Below are 6,000 nucleotides of genomic sequence, written 5' to 3' on the forward strand. Positions count from 1 at the left end.
TTCCAATAAAACTTTATTTAGTATAACAGACGTCTGGCCCATGGGTCGTGGTTGAGATGTGTATTAACATTGAAGAAGAGGTAACTGTTTATTTTTCAAGGTTTTCTATGCCCCTCCAACCACCAAACTAATTTTCCTCGGTTTTTATCAGACTGTATTGTGATATTGGTTTCTCTTTCCCTTTAGGGGTCCAGCCCTCCCCACACCCAGACCTTGAACTCTCTGAGCAGGAGCCTTATCTGAGCTCTGTGGGTCTCCAGAACCCAGCCTCCACCCCTGTCCTAGGAGCAGAGCAGAAATATTGGTTGCATTCATTCATTCATTCACGGAGACAACACATGCAGGCACTGTTTTAGGCACTGAGGCTATAACAGTGGCCAACACAGACACACATCCCTCGAGGTTATGTTCCAAAGGGAGAGACAGACCATAAATCAAATGAACACTTTAAATGTGTAGCTTTAAGAATCTGCCTTCCAGATTCAGGAATGAAGAGAGAAATTTTGAACAACTAGAATATTCTGAATTCTGTGATAGTTTGAACATTGGAAGTGAGAAAACTTTAGGATTTGGGATTGTTAGATTTCTGACTTGAGTGATGGAGAACTTGATGATTTTGTCAAGAGAATTAGAAGGGAAATGGACTTGGTGGTGGGGAGGAGACTTTGAGGTATATTTGGGACCTGTAGATTGAAATGTCTACCAGCTAGTTTGATATAAGTGTGCTGGTTAGGGGAGGGTTGAGGACTAGCAACATTGATTTGCGAGTTACAGGCAATAGTTAAAAATCTTTTTTAAAATATAAATTTGATATTGTACTTAAGCCTTTACTGTCATTTATTTGTACACTTAAAGCACAATTCACCACATTCTCAATTTCCATTTTATTTTTGCCATTACCTGTCATTTCATTTGTATCTATTCTTGTTGGTCTTATTTTCTGGGCATAATAAATTGAGATTTTACCTCTTGAAAAGAAAAAAAAAAATCTGCCTTCCAATGCAGGGGATGCAATTTCGATTTCTGGTTGGGGAATTAAGATCCCAGATACTTACTGTGGGGCAACTGAGCCGATGCACTCCAGCTAGAGAAGCCCGTGTGCTACAATGAACACCCAGTGCGGCCAAAATAAAACCAGCCAGCCAAACAAAAACATGTAAACTGTTAGATGGTCTTATGCACCAAGGAGAAGTAAATAAAGTGGAAAAGAGAATGAGACCAAAGAGGGCTGCTGATAATTTCCATCATTTTGCCAGGGGAGGCCTTGGTGATGAAGGAGACGTCTGGACGGAAATCAAGAAGTGAGGCAGGAGGGTATTCCAGGGGAAGGCTTTCTGGGCAGCGGGCACAGCATGTGCAAAGGCCCTGGGGTGGGAACATGCTTGGCATTTTCAATAAACAGCTAAGAAACCAGTGTGACAGCAACTGAGTGTATGCAAGGAGTGGAAGATCTGAAACAGGGTGAGAGGGGAGATGGGGTGGGTCACACATGCCTTTATAGACCTAATGGTGAGCACTTTGCCTTTCCTCTGAGTGAGGTAGGAGCCAGGGGCGGTGTCTTGGCTGGCTCAGGCTGCCATAAAAAAAATACCACAGACTGGGTGGCTCAGACAACAGGAATTTATTTCTCACAGTCTGGAGGCTGGGAAGTCCAAGATCAAGGTGTCAGCAGATGCTTTCCCCAGTAGGAGCTGTTTTCCTGGCATGCAGATGACAGTTTCTCCCTTTGTCCTACGGCAGGGAGACCTAGACTCTGGTTTCTCTTCCTGTTCTTATGGGGGTAACAATCCCATCCTGGGGGCTTCAGCCTCATGACCTCAGCTAAACCCAATTACCTCCAAAGACCCCACCTCCTAATATTGTCACACTGGGGGTTAAGACTTCAACAGAAGCTTAAAAAAATATATATTTCTTTTTATTTACTTATTTAGCTGTGCCAGGTCTGAGTTGCAGCAGGTGGGATCTAGTTCCCTGATGAGGGATTGAACCTGGGTCTCCCCTGCCTTGGGAGCGGGAAGTCTTAGCCACTGGACCACCAGGGAAGTCCCAACAGATGCATTTGGGAGGGACACAAACATCCATACTGGGAGAATTTTGAGCAGAGGGGGGATGAGATCTGTCTGAAGTTTTAACAGGATCCTTTTGGCTGCCAGGTAGGGAATAGGCTCTGGATGGAAGCAGGGAGCCCATTGAGGAGGCGATAGATGAGTCTGGAGGGATATATAGGATGACTGATGAATGAATGTGTAAAAGAATGAGTAAATGCAGGAGTGGAGTAAGCAGGAAGTGTGCTTGTCTTTTGAAGATAAGAATAGAGGGTTAGAATCCTGCCTATATGGTTTTAATCAAGGAACATCAGCCTCTTGGGTAAATGGAAAACCTGTTTATAATGACCTGAGCCTGGAACATAACTCTGTTTTGCCTATAAACTTGAAATACCTCTCACTCAGTTTGGGTTTATACCAACTGTTCCAGGGGTGTGGCTGGTATGTATACTGAGAGATTTTACACCGTCCTGGGAACATTAGCAAGAGTTGACCGCCGTTTGGGGAAAAAAATCCCACGTCTGATAGTAAAGCAACTCCTGGTTTTTGACCTTCTACTTGTTCCTTTGTCAGGCTGGGTTGGTAACTGTTGCTTTCATGTTGATTGTTATTGCATACAAGCCCTGACATCTTCTTTATGTAGCCTGGGTCTCAAACTTTAATGAACATATAACTCCTCTGGGGGTGGGGGTGTTTAAGCAGATTCTAAATTACTTTTTTTTCCCCCTAATGCAGATTTTGATCACCAAGATCTGGGTGATGCCTGAAATTCTACATTTCTAACAAGCTCCTTAAAAAAAAACTTTACTTTTTTAATTTAAAATTTGTTTTCGGTTTTGCCGGGTCTTAGCTGTGACACCCAGGATCTTTGATCTTTTTTGTAGCATGTGGGATCTAGTTCCTCGACCAGGGATTGAAACCTGAGCCCCTTGCATTGGGAACGCTGAGTCCCAGCCACTGGACCCCCAGGGAAGTCCCTGATTCTACATTTCTAACAAGCTTCTCAGATTAGCTATGCTGCTGACCTGCTGCTCCACAGGTCATTGCCCTTCTAGAGTCAGGCTCTGGAGCGGGAGTTTCTCAACCCCAGCACTCCTGACATTTGGGGCTGACATCCTGTGCACTGTAGGATGTTGAGTTCCATGCCTGGGCTCCACCCACCCCTCCTCCGCAGTCATGACGACTGTCTTAGTCTGTCTTTAACAAAATGCCATAGACAGGTAGCTTATAAGCAGAAGACATTTATTTCTCACAATTTTGGAGGCTGAGAGTTGAAGAGCAGGGTACCAGCCTGGTTGAGTGAAGGCTTCTCACTGTATCCAAACGTGCTTGTAGGGGTGGCCCCCCACTTTTTTAAAGTTTTACTTTAAAATTTTTTCTTTTCATTTATGTGGCTGCACCGGGTCTTCACTGTGGCAGGCGGGATGTTCAATCTTTGTTACAGCATGCCCCCTGCATTTGGAGTTCAGAGTCTTAGCCACTGGACCACTGGAGAAGTCCTTTGGGGCCCCTTTTATAAGGAGCCTAATCCCAGTAGTGAGGGCTCCATCTTCATGACTTAATCACTGCTCTAAGGTCCCACCTCCTGATACCATCACCTTGGTATGAGGATTTCAACAGATGAATCTCTAAGGGACATATAATCAAATGCTCTCCAGATGTTGTCAAGCGTCCCCTGAGTGACACAGTTGCCCCCTGTGGAGAATCACTGATCTAATTAGAAAAAGATTAGAAAAAGTTTGACAACCCCTGTACTAGAATGTTTCTTAGCAGCCCGATTGTAATACCCGCAACTGGGAACTACACAAATACCCATTCACAGTTGGATGAATAAATAGTGTTGTCTTCCTACAGTGGAATGTCATCCAGTGGGGGCTGACAAGCTTTTTCTGTTAAGGACCAGATAGTAAATATTTTCAGCTTTCTGTCTCTGCCTCAGCCACTGTGCCATGTGAGTGGCTATGGACAATAGTAGATGAATGGGTGTGGCTGTGTTCCAATAAAACTTTATTTAAACAAACAGGCAACAGCCTGGATCTGGCCTCCAGGCTGTAGTTTGCCAACATCCACCACACAACAACGAGAATGAGCAATCCACAACAGCGACTTCCCTGGTGGTCCAGTGGTTAAGATCAGCCCTGCAATGCAGGGGACACGAATTTGATCTCTGGTCAGCAAACTAGGATCCCACATGCCACAGAGCAGCTAAATGGGAGAGACAGCTATCCTCCAGCCCCCATTCCACAGCTAGAGATCCGTGGACTGCAGTGAAAGATCCCACCTGATGCAAGGAAGATTGCCGGTGCCAATGCTGCCAAATAAATAAATACATACATACAAAAAAATCCACAGCATAGAACCTGGATTATTGTTGTTGTTGTTCCATCACACAGCCGTGTCCTACTCTTTTCCACCCCATGGAGTACAGCACGAAGGCTTCCCTGTCCTTCACTGTCTCCCGGAGTTTGCTCACACTCATGTCCATTGAGTCGATGATGCCATCCAACCATCTCATCCTCTGTTGTCCCCTTCTCCACCTGCCTTCAATCTTTCCCAGCATCAGAATCTTTTCCAATGAATCTGCTCTTTGCAGCAGGTGGACAAAGTATTGGAGCTTCAGCTTCAGCGTCAGTCCTTCCAAAGAATATTCAGGGTTGGTTTCCTTTAGGATTTACTAGTTTGATCTCTTTGCTGTCCAAGGGACTCTCGAGAGTCTTCTCCAGCACCACAATTCGAAAGCATCAATTCTTTGGCACTCAACCTGCTTTATGGTCCAACTCTCAGAACTTGGATGCATTAGTTAAATGAAAGAACAGGCTGTCCTATTCCATTTATATGAAATTCAAGAACAAGAAGAACTGAAAGAAAAAAAGAGAGAGCAAAAGAATAAAAAGAACAGGAAGAACTAGTCTATGGCATTAGAAGGGAGGACAAAGGTGAGCCTTGGGTGAAGGAAGACAAGGAGGGCTTTGGGAGGGGATGTCCTGCTTTTATAATCTGGTTTGCTAGATGCACTGGCTTTGTGATAATTCATTGAGCTGTGCACCTATGGTGTGACCCCCTCTTTTGTGTGCCTGTTAGTCTAAATAAAGCTGGTAGGGGCGTTGGCTGGACTACAGCAGCTGGGACTCCCCAGAGGCCCCCTGACCTCTCGCTGGAATCGGGATCTGAGCCGTTTTGCAGCCTCACAGCTGTTGGGGCTTCTCAGAACTGATGGGAGTGAATTTGACATGGTGGAAACATTCTCAGATTCTTACGGGAACCACACCCCCATGAGTCTACTGCCTCTTAATCTCACTGGTTTCAAACCAGGAAATGAGCAGGAAAAAAAACCCCAACGAATTAAACACATCCAAGATACCAAGGCGAATGTCATAAACACCAGGTGATGAAATTTATATGTTTCTCATAGGAGAACGCTGTCAGCTCCTCTCCTTCAAGCTGTGACCTGAGTGGCAGAGAGACCTTCCCAGGCCACTCTATCTGAGGGAGCAGCCGCTCACCCCACCGCTTCCTGTCCCCCTTCTCCGTTTGTGTTTTATCTTAGTGTGTGTGAGGGGCTGAATTCAACATATCCCTAGAGGATATGTTGAGATCCTAGCCTCCAATAGCTCAGAATGTGACCTTATTTGGAAATAGAGTCATTGCCCATATAATTAGTTAAAATGAGCCCATACTGGAGCAGGGTGGACCCCTGATCCAATGTGATTGGTGTCCTTATAAAAAGAACACCTGGTGAAGACACAGCACAGGCAGAATGCCATGTAACAATAGAAGTAGAGATTGGAGGGCTGCAGCTGCAAGCTGAGCAATGCTAAATATCGCTGACAGCCATCAGCGGCTAGGAAGAGGCAAGGAAGAATCCTTTCCTACAGGTTTTAGAGGGAACACGTCCCTGCGGACACTTTGATCTCAGGCTTCTAGCCTTTAGAACCTTGAGACAATAAATCTCTTT

This window comes from Dama dama, chromosome 4 (assembly GCF_033118175.1).
Source record: "Dama dama isolate Ldn47 chromosome 4, ASM3311817v1, whole genome shotgun sequence".
Classification (NCBI taxonomy): Eukaryota; Metazoa; Chordata; class Mammalia; order Artiodactyla; family Cervidae; genus Dama; species Dama dama.